Source organism: Symphalangus syndactylus, chromosome 6 (assembly GCF_028878055.3).
Source record: "Symphalangus syndactylus isolate Jambi chromosome 6, NHGRI_mSymSyn1-v2.1_pri, whole genome shotgun sequence".
In the NCBI taxonomy this organism is placed as follows: domain Eukaryota; kingdom Metazoa; phylum Chordata; class Mammalia; order Primates; family Hylobatidae; genus Symphalangus; species Symphalangus syndactylus.
In genome coordinates, this window is record NC_072428.2 from 31,560,426 (window position 1) to 31,576,176 (window position 15,751).

Here is a 15,751-nt window from a genome sequence, read left to right on the forward strand (position 1 = left end):
TCATCAGCTTGCAGATGGCTGTCTTCTCCTTATGTCTCTTCACAGCATCTTCCTTCCTGGTGTATCTCTGCGTCTAAATTCCCCCTTTACATAAGAACACTAGTCATATTGGTTTAGAGTCTGCCCTAAAGACCTTATTTTAACTTTATTACCTCTGCAAAAACTATCTCCAAATGAAGTTACGTCTAATGTACTAGAGATTAGGACTTCAACACTTAAATTTGGGGGCACATATTCCAACCTATTACATTTACCTAATTTATTTGGAAGATTCTTGTCCACTATGGGTTTTAGTTCATTGTCATTATATGGAATTTTTTTTCATACCTCTTATTGGTATTTACATTTACCGCTCTCCAATTTCTTTTAAATAATCTATTTAGATAAATCCTTTATCTTTATGGCATCTGGACAATTCTTAGGTTTCTCCAACCCATGTTATCTAAAAGTTTATGTACACTTATAAAAGTGTATCCATTTTTAATTTTTACTAAACTACCCAATTGATTTTTGTATCTACATATAAACATATATACAAATATATATGTATAGTAAGAAGGGGGACTATAACTTAAATATGGATAGCCAGTTGTCCTAACACGATTGGATACAATACTTCCCCTGCTGATTTTAATATGGCACTTTTTGATGTAACAAATTATTTTTTCTAAATGTTTTTAAATTCTGTATTCGGATTCATTTGCTGTCTTCATGACATATCATGATTTAATTATTAAAACTGTGTACAACATTTTGACACTTCTTAGATTCATCCCCCCTATTGTTTTTGTTCACAGTTTCATTGGCAAATGTTCTCTTTTGTTTCTTCTGAATGAATTTTAGAATGAGCATGTCAATTTTCTGTAAATTCCTGCAGGGAATTGAATTGAAATTGCATTTGCATTATAATTATATTTAGGGAAATAGATAACAATCACACATCTTTCTATCCAGAAATATACTCTCATTTATTATGCCAGTACGTTTTTATAATTCAGAAATTCTTTACATTTACTCATTTTTTGTTAGACTTATTGCTACTATTGTGGATGAGTTTCTCCATTTAATTGTCTAAATAGATATTGCCAGTCATCTTTAAAGTTACTGTCTGTAAGTTGATTTTGTTTCCAGATACCTCATTGAACATCTTTATTAGTTGTCATAGCTATTCAGTTTATTCTGTTGACTTTTTAAAGTGGTAGCAATAACTTCTTTGAATTGACCAGTCATATCTTTTTCTAATAGCTATAATTTTGTTTCTTTTTGTATACTAATCATGTTGCCTAAGACATTCAAAACAATGTCGAATAGAGGAGGTGATAGAATACCTTCTATCTTGTCCTTGACTTCATTTAATTTAATTAATTGACTGATTGATTGATTGATTGATTTTTTGAGACAGGGTCTGGTTCTGCCACCCAGGCTGGAGTTCAGTGGTGTGATCTCGGCTCACTTCAACCTCTGCTTCTTGGCTCAAATCATCCTCCCACCTCAGCCTCCCAGTTAGCTGGGATGATAGACACACGCCACTATCCCCAGCTAATTTTTTTTCTATTCTTAGTAGAGATGGGGTTTTGCTCAATCGATCTGCCCTCCTCAGCCTCTGAAAATGCTGGGATTACAGGTGTGAGCCATGACACCTGGCTTGTCTTTGACTTTAAAATAAAAAGTTATGCTTCATCACTGAGTACCATATTTGTAATTTTCAAGTGATACTATCTTTCTTAGTCCATTGTTTTCAAATATAAACTGTATTAAGATACAGCATTCATGTAGAAAAACAAAAATCCCAAGAACACTCTTGAAGTATTGCAAACTAAACACTTCGGAAATTTAAGAGATAGAAAACTAACCTTAGAAGCTTTTCTTTGACGGCACCCATTCATTACCTTTACCCTCCTCCCAACATATAACCAATATTCAGACTTCTGTGACTTAAAATTGTTTGCTTATGTTTGAAATTAATATACATGTAAATAATATACATCAAATGTCTTTTGTTTGATTCATTTAATATGATATCAAGTTTGTAAAAATTTTTCATATTTTATCCAAAGTTTAATTTTTATATATTACTTTTTATTTTTCATTTTTCAGAGATAGGGTCTTGCTCTCTCACACAGGCTGGAGTGCAATGTGTAATCATAGCTCACTGCAGCCTCGAACTCTTGATCTCAAGCCATCCTCCCACTTCCACCTCCCGAGTAGCTGGAACTATAGGCACACATCACCACACTCGGGGCTAAGTTTTTAAAATTTTTTGTAGAGATGGGGTCTCATGATGTTTCCCAGCAGGGTCTTGAACTCTGGGCTTCAAATAATTCTCCTGCCTCAGCCTCCCAAAGTGGTTGGATTATAAGCATGGGCTGCCGTGTCCAGCCAGTTTATTAATTTTTAATACTGCATAGTGTAGTGGTGAATAACTGTACAGCAATTTTTTTCTAGTGTTGATAGACACTTGTGTCTTTTTCCAGTTTTTGAATATTGTGAGTAATGCTGCAATGAATATTTCATATGCTTTGTGGTTAACATATAAACACATTTATGCTGGGTATATGTCTAAGAATGGAAGTGCTGCATCATAAAGCACACATACGTTCTACTTTAGCAAATAACAGCCAAAAGTTTTTTTCAAATTAGTTGCAGGGTAAGAGAGGTAGAGAATTCCAGTTGCTTCATATTCTTATCCACACTGGTGTCATTAGTACTTGTTTTTAATTCAGTAATTCTAGTAGTGGTGTAATACTGTCTCATTTTAGCTATAATTTGAATTTCCCTGGTTGGTGACTCATAAAAGGAGGATATTACTAAAGGTGATTTTTATATATCCTTTATAAAATGCTCACTCATGACTTTTGCCCTTTTTCCATTAGTTTGCCCATTGCTTGTTATTGATTTGTGGGAGGTATTTATACATTCCACACATGAGCCCTTTTATGATTAAATGTATTAAAATAATTTCCTATTCTGCTGCTTGAATTTTGAATCTCTCTTTTTTTTTTTTAATATGAGGTCTCACTCTGTTGCCCAGGTTGTAGAGCAGTGGCATGATATCGGCTCCCTGCAACCTCCACATCCTGAGTTCAAGCAATTCTCCTGCCTCGGCCTCCCAAGTAGCTGAGATTACAGGCATGCACCCCTATGCCCAGCTAATTTTTGTATTTACAGTAGAGATGGGTTTCACCATGTTGGCCAGGCTGGTCTCGAACTCCTGACCTCAAATGATCCTCCTGCTTTGGCCTCCCAAAGTTCTGGGATTACAAGCATGAACCACTGTGCCTGACCCTGAATTTTCAATCTCTTAATGGTATGTTTTAATGAAGAATTGTTGATAATATAAATATTGATATGGTTTGGCTGTGTCCCCTCCCAAATCTCATCTTGAATTGTAACTCCCATGATTCCTACATGTTGTGGGAGGAACCTGGTGGGATGTGGTTGGATTATGGGGGCAGGTTTTTCCCATGCTGTTCTCATGATAGTGAATGAGTCTCATGAGATCTGATGGATCTCTTTCTTTGCCTGCTGCCAACCGTGTAAGATGTGACTTGCTCTCCCTTGCCTTCCACAATGATTGTGAGGCCTCCCCATCCAGTGGAACTGTAAGTTCACTAAACCCTTTTTCCTGTATAAATTACCCAGTTTCAGGTATGTCTTTATCAGCAGCATGAAAACAGACTAATACAAATATAGACAAAATTAATATTTATATCAGGATTTGCCCTTTTTAGACCTAGTTTAAGAAATGTAAGCTGGCTTACTATATTTTCTGAAAGCCTATGTATTAAGTAATTACTTAATTTACTTATTTCACTTTTCACATTTTAGATCTGTAAACAACCTGGAATTGTATTTTTCTGTATTGCATGGGAACATATAATTAAATCCCAATATTTTGCAGTGCCATTTTTTATAAAGAAATTTTCTCAATAAAAAGATGTCTGTTTCGGCCGGGCGCGATGGCTCACGCTTGTAATCCCAGCACTTTGGGAGGCCGAGGCGGGCGGATCACGAGGTCAGGAGATCGAGACCACGGTGAAACCCCATCTCTACTAAAAACACAAGAAAAATTAGCCGGGCTTGGTGGCGGGCGCCTGTAGTCCCAGCTACTCGGAGAGGCTGAGGCAGGAGAATGGCGTGAACCTGGGAGGCGGAGCTTGCAGTGAGCCGAGATTGTGCCACTGCACTCCAGCCTGGGCGACAGAGCGAGACTCCGTCTCAAAAAAAGAAAAAAAAAAAAAAAAAAAAGATGTCTGTTTCTATATTATTTAATCCATCAAATTGAAATATTTATTTAACATTTTGTTAGTGTCACTGTTTCTTATTTATTAAAGCTTTATAAAAGTATATAGATACCCAACAGTCTAAAAATTTAAATTTTGTTATTTTCTTCAAGATTGTCTTGCCTATTCATGGTCAAATGCATTTCCATATACATTTTAGAATTGGTTTGTCAATTTCAACAAGAATAAAACCTTGTTTGGGTTTTGGGTGACTATATTGACATTTAAAAAATGTTGAGTTTTCCGCTCCATAAACATTTCATATACTACAATTTATTTAGAGATCGTAACATTTTATCTCAATAATATTGCATAGTTTCCAGTGCACAATCCTTTTGTGAATAACTTAACATTTGTGCATCACTTACATTTAGAATCTTTTGAAGTTTCTATATACACTATCATACTTTCTGCAAGAATGACAGTTTTTCTTTTATATCCTAATTTATTATCAAGAGTTAAAAACCTATTCTACAGTGCTCAACAGAATTGATACTATAAACATCTTTGTCTTATTCCAGATTGTAGGAGAGAGAGCTTTCAATATCTCACCCCAAATATGGTATTTCCTATCGGATTTTTGTAGTAAATATCCTTCTTTTTATTTTACATTATCAGATGTAAAACGTTCCCTTTCTAGTTTCTTAATCATTTAATCATGAATAAAATTTGAATGTTATAAAATGTTGTTTGCTTCATTATGGTAGGTGTTATTATTTGCTAACAACTCCTTTCTCCCTTCCCACATTTACTATGCTGCAAATATAAGCAGAATAGAAATTCCTATGTCATTCATTTGGTCATGTGACGCCTCAAAGGCACACTAGTGGACATGGCTTATCAGAGACATTAAACGTCGCTTATGTTATTTTTCTTAGCTTCTTGTTCTGCTGCTATTGGCCACGTGAAAAAATAATCGTAGGTAACTGCTTCAACTCAGGCTTCTTCGGTAAGAAAATAAAGAGAACGGGTCTGAATTTGATCCATACTCTGAAGCAGAAACACTTGCAGTAAGCTCCCAACATGAGCTTGAAAAATAAGTGCTTGTTTTTGTAAGTCATTAGGCTTTGGAGTAATTTGTAATGTAGTTTCAGTATAGCAAAAATTTGTCTAATAAATGCATTAGTTCAAGTGATCACACATATTTTTCATTTATACTATTAATGTACTTCATTTCATTGATCCATCTCACATGTATGATTAATGATTACATTAGGTTAATCTCACACTATCAAAATAATTTCATGTATACTTCTGCTAGATTCAGTTTCCTAATATTTTGCTTATAATTTTTACATTTATTTTCATAGAAAAAATCATTTGTAAATGTCTTATATCCTTGTAAAGCTTGGTATCTAAGTTATGCTTATCTCATGAAACAAATTGGATAGTATTTTTTTTTCTATTATCTGAAAGAATTTGTGTGAGACTGGTAACCTTTCTTCCTTGAATGAGGAGAATTCAGAACTAAAATAATATGGCCTGCAAATCCTTTGTGGGAAATCATTTAGTTAGTCAATGCTTTAATAGATATGTAAATACTCAAATATTCTAATTGTTCCCATTTCAATGCCAATTAATTACATAATATTTAATAATTTGTCTATTTTATTATCATTTATTTACTTCATGATTCTGTGTGTTAGTCTGGGCTTAGCTGGGCCGCCCACTTGGTTGGGCTTATTCTTGTATTTGTGATCTTTTGTTCTTCAGCCAATGACTCTACTTCTATGGTTGAATTGCTGTCAGTTTAGCAGTGAAAGCAACTGGATCTCCCTTTATCAGCAAGCTAGGCTAGAGCAGATCATCTACCAGTTGATCAGGGATCTAAGAGAATTAGCAGAGGTCAGGGAGTATTTTTCAGGTTTAGGCTGAGATTTAGAATAACATCCTGTCAATCATACAGTATCAGTTACAAAGCAAGTCACACGTTCAGGCCAGATTCAAGAGTCAGGTAAATATACTTCACTTCTTGATGGGAAAAGCTTCAAAGTCATAAAGAAAGTGTATATGGATATAACGAGAATAGTTATGGGCATATTTGCAAACAATGTACTACATAGTGGCAAATGCTGTGTTAACTTCTCTATATTTTATTTCTCAGAGATTGGCCATTTGAATACTTGTTACATCATGCATTGATAGTTCTCCAATGCCTTAAAAAGAATTATTATTTTGAATTTTGTCAATTTTTTCGGTTGCCTTCAGCAGGAAGATTGGTCAACAGTAAGACTGACAAGTTTGTTTAATTTCACTAAAGATGGATATTTTGGGGCCATGATTTAACTAATTATTTTCTTTAGCTCTCAAAGATAAACATTGGCTCAATCAAATCCCATTTCTTCTCCAATTCTAATTATTTGAACATTTTTATTTGATTCTACCCAATCTTACTATCCTAGTTCAGGTTCTCACTATTTGAATGTTTATATAATAGCATTATATGAATTTTCTTCTTTTTTTTTTTTTTGCTTTTCTAATCCATTTAATTCAAATTATACTTTTTAACTTAAAATTCTAACTGGATCAACTTACAGTTCAAAATATCAGTGGCGCCTTCGGCCATGTCAAGGTCAAGGCCATCTGCCCTGGGGCTTGAATCTATCTTTGTTCTTCATTTTCCTTTGTTCAGCTTTCCTCTATTTCCTCTTATATACCCTGTGCTCAGTTAATTATCAAAGAGAATTTCTTGAAAATATTTATATGTGTTTTGTCTATTTTAATTCCTGTGAATAAACTCGATCTAAGATTAAAATGAATTCCCTGAGGAATCATTTGTTTAAATTCTTCCTAATACTTAAGAACTTCCCACACACTGTTGTACTCTGTATAGCCTTAACACTTGATTTCACAGCACAAAATCTCCAAATACATCAAGTCAGTCTCTTCAATCCTTAGTCTTCTGTCAAGGTTTTCTGTATTCTCCATCTCTCTTTAGTATTATAATATTTTATTATTTATGTATGCGTCTCACCACAAAATTGAATGCTTTAACTGCAGAAATGTTGTTTGATACTAGTACAGTGTTTTGTACTGATAATGTTGAACTGTATCTGAGCCCTGTGCTTCCAGAAATAACCAATGGTTAAGAAAATCCCCAAACCTTTTATGTCTCCAAAAATGCGATGCTGCAAAATGCTGTCCTTGCCATATGATTTAGATAAGATTCATGGATGACATCCTTATTTACCTGTTATGATATCACTCACAGACACTCCAAATTCCCACTCTTTGTCTCTTAATGATTAGCTAAACTTTTGCTTCACTGATTAATCTGCACAAAAGGACTGCTAGCTTCATTTGACCAGAGTGGTCAAGCTTTTTGGTCTAGCTTCTCACCTTCTCTCAGGCCTGTGAACTCTGTCTCACCTTGGGTTTCAACAAGCATTATGAACTTAAGGTAGTATTGGAATATGGAACACCACCTTAACAACCACTCTGAGATTCGCTTTTACGGCATTAATTAATTGGCTTATGGTGTAAAAACATTTCCTGTTCAATTGTTCAGCCACACAACCTGCTCACCCTTTTCCACACAGCCAGTTTTTGATAGTCCTGTTTCCTTTCCCTCTATAAAAGAAAGCCTTTACTCTAGGATGCTTAAAGATTGCATGGTTGAAGTGTTCTTTCTACTGCAATAGCTTTTTGAATAAATTATTTTCTTACCTAAGACTACATTATGACAGATTGGATAACGAAAGTGTGCTACAAAAACACCATAGAATACTATGCGGTCATAAAAAAGAATGAGATCATATCTTTTATGGGAACTTGGGTGGAGCTGGAGGCTATTATCCTTCGCAAACTAACACAGGAACAGAAAACCAAATATCACATGCTCTCATTTATAAGTGGGAAGTAAATGATGAGAACTCATGAACACAAAGAAGGGAAAACAGACACTTGGGTCTAATGGAGGGTGAAGGGAGGGAGGAGGGAGAGGAATAGAAAAGATAAGTATTGGGGGCCGGGCGCGGTGGCTCACGCCTGTAATCCCAGCCCTTTGGGAGGCTGAGGAAGGTGGATCACGAGGTCAGGAGATTGAGACCATCCTGGCTAACACGGTGAAACCTTGTTTCTACTAAAAAAAAAAAAAAAAAATACAAAAAATTAGCCGGGCGTGGTGTCGGGCGCCTGTAGTCCCAGCTACTCCGGAGGCTGAGGCAGGAGAATGGCGTGAACTCGGGGGGCGGAGCTTGCAGTGAGCCGAGATGGCGACACTGCACTCCATCTGGGCGACAGGGCGATACTCCGTCTCAAAAAAAACCAAAAAAAGATAACTATTGGGTTCTAATACCTGGGTAATGAAATAATCTGTATAACAAACCCCCATGGCATGAGTTCACCTATGTAACAAACCTCCACATGTACTGCTGAACCTAAAAGGTTTTTTAAAATAAGAAAAAAAAATTAAGACTACATTGTTTTTATTTGATAGCACATTGTGAGATGCTTAATAAATGTAGGTTAGCTGAATAAATTTTCACCACTAACCTTTGCTTGAATGGCTACATCAGCCTAGAAGTTCTTTACCTACTCTGTTTATCAATCTAGTTAGAGAACGTACTTCATTTCATTTCTTCCATGAAATCTCCTCCTAGAACTATAAAGTTCATGCCTCTTCTTAATATGCATGTCATATATTCACTCCACTTCTTTATTTTATAATCATTAGTTTTATTATTTTAATTATTGCACAACAGCCTTTATAGAATAAGAGTTTTTGAAAGCATGTACTTCTTCATTTTTTCTAGTAATCACTATTATTTTATATTTAAAAAAATTTTTTTGAGATGTAGTCTCACTCTGTCACCCAGGCTGGAGTGCGGTGGCACAACGTCGGCTCACTGCAAACTCTGCTTCCTGAGTTCAAGAGATTCTCCTGCCTCAGTCTCCCAAGTAGCTGGGATTACCGGTGGCCGTTATCATGCCCAGAACATTTTTGTATTTTTAGTACAGGGCGATGGCCAGTTGGTCTCGAACTCTTGACCTCAGGTGATCCGTCTGCCTTGGACTCCCAAAGTGCTGGGATTACAGACTTGAGCCACCGCCCCCAGCTTCTAGTAGTTACTATTTAATTTGATGTTTACATTGTCCTTGTTTGGACTAGCAGAAGTGTTGAAAAACAGGCTCCTGTATCCTGCGACTTGTCCTCCTCATTCTTGGAACCCTTCCTGACTCTTTTCACTCCTTTGATGTCTGCCCTGCCATAATTTATATTTCGAACTGTTTATTTTAAATGCAGATACAATAGACTCACTTATCATGGAATAGTCTTTCAATGTTTCAATTTCATTTGAATTGTTTTTGTTTTTTGTCTTTAATGAAAAGATCCTCCAAGAGTATGTTGAACGCCTTCTTTGGATAGAAATTTCATAAAATTCAAAGCTCTGGAGTACTGCCAAGACATCTCAAGATTTGGTTTTCCCAAAGAAATAGAATAACAACAACAATAATTGTAGAAACACAAACTTCCATTCAGCCTGTCTTCAACGTTTCTGCCTATTTTTAAATAATTATTTATTATAGCAAGCATAACTATAGCTTCATTTTATTTTTTATTTTAAAACAATATCTAATATATACTAGTATATATCAGACGTGGTAGACATTTTACAATATCATTTAATTCTCATAATCATTCAGAAATACAGATGTAGTGGAAATTCTACAAGCAAGAAAGTAGGTTCATAATTTAAGTAATTTTTCCAAAGACAGATAGTAAATGATGAAATAGTCTTCAACCCTAGATATCATTGATGAAAAAATACTAGATTACGCAGTCCCTCTATAAATAATGAAGTAGTATATATTTTATTGGATCCTTCTGCATGGAGGGCTCTTTGAAAAAATATATATAAACATTAGCAATGAATTATCCCTAATCAACTGGCTCAAAATTGTATTTCCATAATATAGAACAAAGATTGAAATGAGGATACTGTATGACAAAATGTGATAAGAGTAAGAAATCACCATCAAGTTAAACAGTCACAGAAAATTTTGTGGAAGAAAATATCTTTGTGTTGGGCCTTGAATGATGCATAGGATGATTAAATATGGTAAAGGGGAAAGAAGTCTAAGCCCAGGTGAGAATATAAGTAATGACAATGTAGATGTTAAAGTGCTGTGTTTACACAAATTATAAATCAGCAAGCAATATAGTCTAAGTTGCATATGGGATACTCACTGAACTCATCTAAGTAAGGTAAAATCTGGAGAAGTGATGAGGTTCAAATTATCAAAACTCTTGAAGGACATGGTCAGAAATTTGAATTACTTTCTATAGAATATGGATTTCTCTATGAATTGCTCTTTACTAACCAAGATATATTTAGAAATATGCACACACACACACACACACACACAGTTGTTCCTTGAATTGGATACCATAATCTGCGGATGCTCAAGTGCCTTATATAAAATGACTAGTATTTGCATATAATTTATGCATATGTCTTTTTTCAAACATTTACTTTTATTGATTACACATCATTTTTCATTGTTCACTCTGTCCACGTACGCCCAGATATGCCAGCATTGTCAGCAGAGGTAAGTAAATGTCAGTTACCTAAGCAACTCCTCAGGTCCTGCTTGTGTCTCTCAGATGTTTAGAAGTTAGGAAATATTCTGTTTCTCAAAAGGCTGATGGGCTGAGAGTCTTTAGTTAAAGTGTGCAGAGGGGTGTGTAGACTGTCTAGACTCTTCTGACAGTGTAAACTCTTGATGCTGTGGCAAGGGCACAGCTTTCTGTGTCAGTCTTTCTGGTGGAGATCTAAACTTCATCAGGGCTGTGCACAGAAGCTGATGCCTCCAAGGGCACTCCATCTCTGGTAGCCAGGCTATCAAGTTTCTCAGGCTGTCCCTTAGGTTGCATGTTTTTCTCTTAATGTTTGAATAATTGAATCATTTTGGCAGAAAACTGGAGGATTCATGAGCATGTCAAAATTCTGCTACGAATATTTTAGATAAACTCCATGCATATACTTCTGCTGTTGTAGATGAACGCATGGGTTAGGGGTTGGGGGGTGCATGCAGCCCATGCTGATGAAGATTTTTACTATCATTTATCTGAAAGCATTTGAGAAAACAAAGGTTTCTATTTCTAATTATGGGCAGAATAAACAGTTTAATATTACTCCATACCAAATCTTTGTTCTTGGCATACACTTTCCCACCAACCCCAAGCCAATCAATTGATTGAGATGTCTGGAGGTGCATTTTGTTATGTGGCTATAAGGAGGCAATGCAACTCAAAAATTATATATTTCTTCAAATAGAAAGAAAAGCATATTTTCTTTTTGTTTTCTTTTTTTTATTTTACTTTATTTACTTTAAAATCTGGGATACAGAACATGCAGGTTTGTTACATAGGTATACATGTGCCATGGTGGTTTGCTGCACCTATCAGCCCATCACTGAGGTTTTAAACCCCGCATGCATTAGGTATTTGTCCTAATGCTCTCCCTCCTCTTGCCTCCTACCCCCTGACATATGTCTTATATACTTTAAATCATCATTATAATATAAAATACGATGTGTAAATGCTATGTAAGCAGTTTTTATACTGTATTGACTTTTGCATTATTTTTATGGTTGTAATTTTTTTCTTCTATTTTTAAAATGACAGATTTGGCCAGGCATGGTGGCTCATGCCTGTAATCCCAACACTTTGGGAGGCCGAGGTGGGCAGATCACCTGAGGTCAGGAGTTCAAGACCAGCCTAGGCAACATGGTGAACCCGTCTCTACAAAAAAAAAAAAAAAAAAAAAAAAAATTTGGCCAGTCATGGTGCTGCATGCCTATAATCCCAGCTACTCAGGAGGCTGAGGAAGGAGAATCGCTTGAACCCAAGAGATGGAGGTTGCAGTAGGCAGAGATCATGCTACTGCACTCCAGCCTGGGTGACAGAGCAAGACTCCATCTCAGGAAAAAAAAAAAAAAAAAAAAAAGACAGATTCTCACTCTGTCATCCAGGATAGAATGTAGTGGTGTATATTAGTTCATCGTAGCTCGAAATCCTGGCCTCAGGTGATCTTGCCACCTTGGCCTCCCAAAGTGCTGGGATTGCAGGGTAAGCCACCATGTCTCGCCTGTATTAACTTTTATTTTCTATTTTTTTGCCATATTTCTGATCTTTGGATGGTTGGACCCATAGATATGAAGGACTCACTATATAAGCACATTTTCAATCCAAATACACATCAAAAAGAAAGATTTAAATTGTTCTCCCCCCCAGTTAACAAAGGCATTCTGAGGTGTAGATTTCTATTAATTCACAATCAAGGAGACTGAATAACAGTGACTTCTATTCGGTTTCGCTAGGGTATTAAAATGATGACACAGGTAGTTTTTTCCTGGGAAACATTTGCAATACCTGCCCACAAGAAAATCATAAAACTATAAAATTTCTGTGACTTGGAACAAAACAATAAATAATTTTGTTAAGTGACTTCTATGCTATCTGAAGTCACTCTTTTTCAGACACATTTCTTTGTATCAGAGCCAACACTCAATGTGACCACCGGGATATTTGTATATTTTTCTTTCAAGGTCTGCTAATGCAAACTAAGAGAATCTCCCAGAGACGTTGTAGATGTGTGGCAGAATTAGTTGTGTCCCTAGGTAAAGATGTCTAGAAAAGTCTCTTCTGGGGAAGTAAGTTCTCTCACATACGTACAGTCAAAGATTGTGGCATTAGAGGACTTTTGACAAGATGGTTTCAAGTTAAAAATATATAACTCTTCCCCTACCAATCCCATACCTAGGAATCTATCTGTAGAAGTTCTAGCCCTTAACACAATAAGTTTAAAGCAGCGTTAATCATAGATAAAAATATTTGGAAAGAAAATAAGAGGTCTGAATAAATTATGTTGAATACATTGACAAAGACTATCTTCTTGGCCAAATTTTAGTCAGGCTCCTCTAAGCCCCTTTCTCAATTATGCCCCAAATATGGTAATCCGTCCATGGCCTGCATTGCCTAGTCGTAAAAAAATCTTGCTAAGTCATTAGCCAAAACCTCCACCTTCAATATTTGATCACCCTCCATATCTGATCAAATTTCTTATCCCCCACATTACCCAGGGCATATCTAAGTGCCCTGGTAGGTTAGCCAGAATCCCTTTTAACCCTGATGCTTTCTCCTAGTAATTTTGTATCACAGATCCTCATCCTGTTCCTTAGCTGCAAATCCTCACTTGATGATGATGTGTTGGGAATTAATCTCAGCACTTTTTTTTTTGTTTTTTTTTTTTTTTTAGGCAGGATCTTGCTCTGTCACTCAGGCTGAAGTGCAATGGAGTGATATATCCTCGACTTTCTGGGCTTAAGCTCTCCTCATGCCTTAGCCTCCTGAGTAGCTGAGTAGCTGAGACCACAGGTGCATGCCACCATGCCTGGCTAACTTTTTTTATTTTTTGTAGAGATGGGGTCTCACCATGTTGCCCAAGCTGGTCTTGAACTCCTGAGCTCAAGTGATCTGCCTGCCTCAGTCTCCCAAAGTGCTGGGATTACGGGTGTGAGCAACTGAGTCCAGCCAAATTAAGCACAGTTTATAACAAGGTCTCTTTCCTCCTATTTCAATAGTTCCTGAATACTATTTGTTTTTACCTTTTTAACTGCTATTCTGCTTTGATTTCCTTTGACAACATGGTATGGTATACTGAGGTTAAATAATACATCAATCAGAGTACACCACATGACTTGGAGGAATTTCTATGCAGCACTTTTGCGGCATAGAATCAAAAGTTTGATGCATTTATAAAAACTAGTCATAATGAATAAGGTTCTATGAGTATATACATATGTGTTTGTGCATGTTTATGCCTATATAGAATTATGTTAGTAAGGGGAGAAATTTGAAAGAGAATGATTTAACAGAGGGCAGAGAAGGGCTGTAAATAGACGGAATTTATGAGAGGAAAAGGCAAACAAATAAGGGACAAAACTATGCTGCCTTTATATAAAATTATAGGTTGTATGTTTGATGGTGTGTGTATAAAGAAATCAAATTACAAATTTTAAATAGTAACTAAAAAGAGAATTTCTAGATTTTTAAAAGTAAACATGCTCAAGAAGAGATATGTTGAGCGAGACAACTCCATCCTCATAATCAACTTTCACAGCCAGGCAGTCACTGCATGACTCCCCTGATGTCTATACTTAAAACAGAAAATCTTTATTTTTATTTATTTTGAGACGGAGTCTCGCTCCGTCACCCAGGCTGGAGTGCAGTGGCACAATCTCGGCTCACTGCAAGCTTCGCCTCCCGGGTTCACGCCATTCTCCTGCCTCAGCCTCCCGAGTAGCTGGGACTACAGGAGCCCACCACCACGCCCGGCTAATTTTTTGTATTTTTAGTAGAGACAGGGTTTCACCGTGTTAGCCAGGATCGTCTTGATCTCCTGACCTTGTGATCCGCCCACCTCAGCCTCCCAAAGTGCTGGGATTACAGGCGTGAGCCACCACGCCAGGCCCAGAAAATCCTTATTAAAGCAATGCTTTCTGTTTCTGTATTAAACATGTGAGAAAGGTGTTTTTTTTTTTTTTTTTCAAAAAAAAAAAAAAAGACTGTGCTGATGCATGTTTTAGCATATTAATTAAATAAGATATTTAAAAATCAAAATTTGAGTTACAGATTTTGCCACTAACCAGCTAGTCAGATACCATGAACGTCATTGTAGTTCTCTAGGCCTCAGTTCTACAATCTGTGAACTAATAGATTAAATTTACAAATTGATAAAATTTATGGAAGTAGATTTTTTTTTAGTGTAAAGTCAAATAGAAGTTAAAAGTAAGAGGCGTCATTTTTTTTCTGTTGAAAATAGGGAAGAGACCCTCTTTCCTCTTGCTTAAAGTATAGTATTTACTTTAGAAAATTTTAAGCTCTTTCTCTGTCTTTTACAAATATATATAAGCTAAGTAAGTCTCTTGCTAACTTTAACACCCAAGAATTTCTTTCTCAGTGACCTTGGATCCATTTTTTAAAGACATAATCATCCTGGGGGATAGCACTCCCATCTCACTATTTCTGAGGGACAGTAAAACCCTAACTTCAAGTGTACTTCATTTAATTTAACAAAATTGTCTCTTGTCATAAAGACAGGAGAAGTTTATTTTTTCCTTTGGATAATGCCAAAGCTAAATAACACAGTCACTCCAAATCCCAAATGAATTTATAATAAACTATGGTGTGTAACAAATGGTGCCCTCAAGTCCTCTTACTTGAGGATTAAGTTATTGTTTACATTGAGGAGATGCTGTGATAGATTGTATCTGCTTGGCTATATATATAAGATTTCTTTCTGTCTTTGCTTACTTACACCAGATTGGCTGTGATGCTAGCATTTCTTCTTCATTAAAGCTGATTAAGCACATCAGTGTTTTCTTTTTTCTCCCTCCCTACTTCCCTCCCTTCTTTCCTTCCTCCCCTCCCCTCCCTCCCTCCTTTCCTTCCATCATTCCTT

At 36.1% G+C, this 15,751-nt stretch overlaps 1 protein-coding gene across 4 annotated transcripts in view; it reads right to left on the reverse strand.

Annotated features, from left to right (window-relative positions):
• The window catches only part of LUZP2 (leucine zipper protein 2), a 585,694-nt gene that overhangs the window by 343,735 nt on the left and 226,208 nt on the right, over positions 1-15,751 (reverse strand). The gene's annotated exons all lie outside the window — the stretch shown is intronic.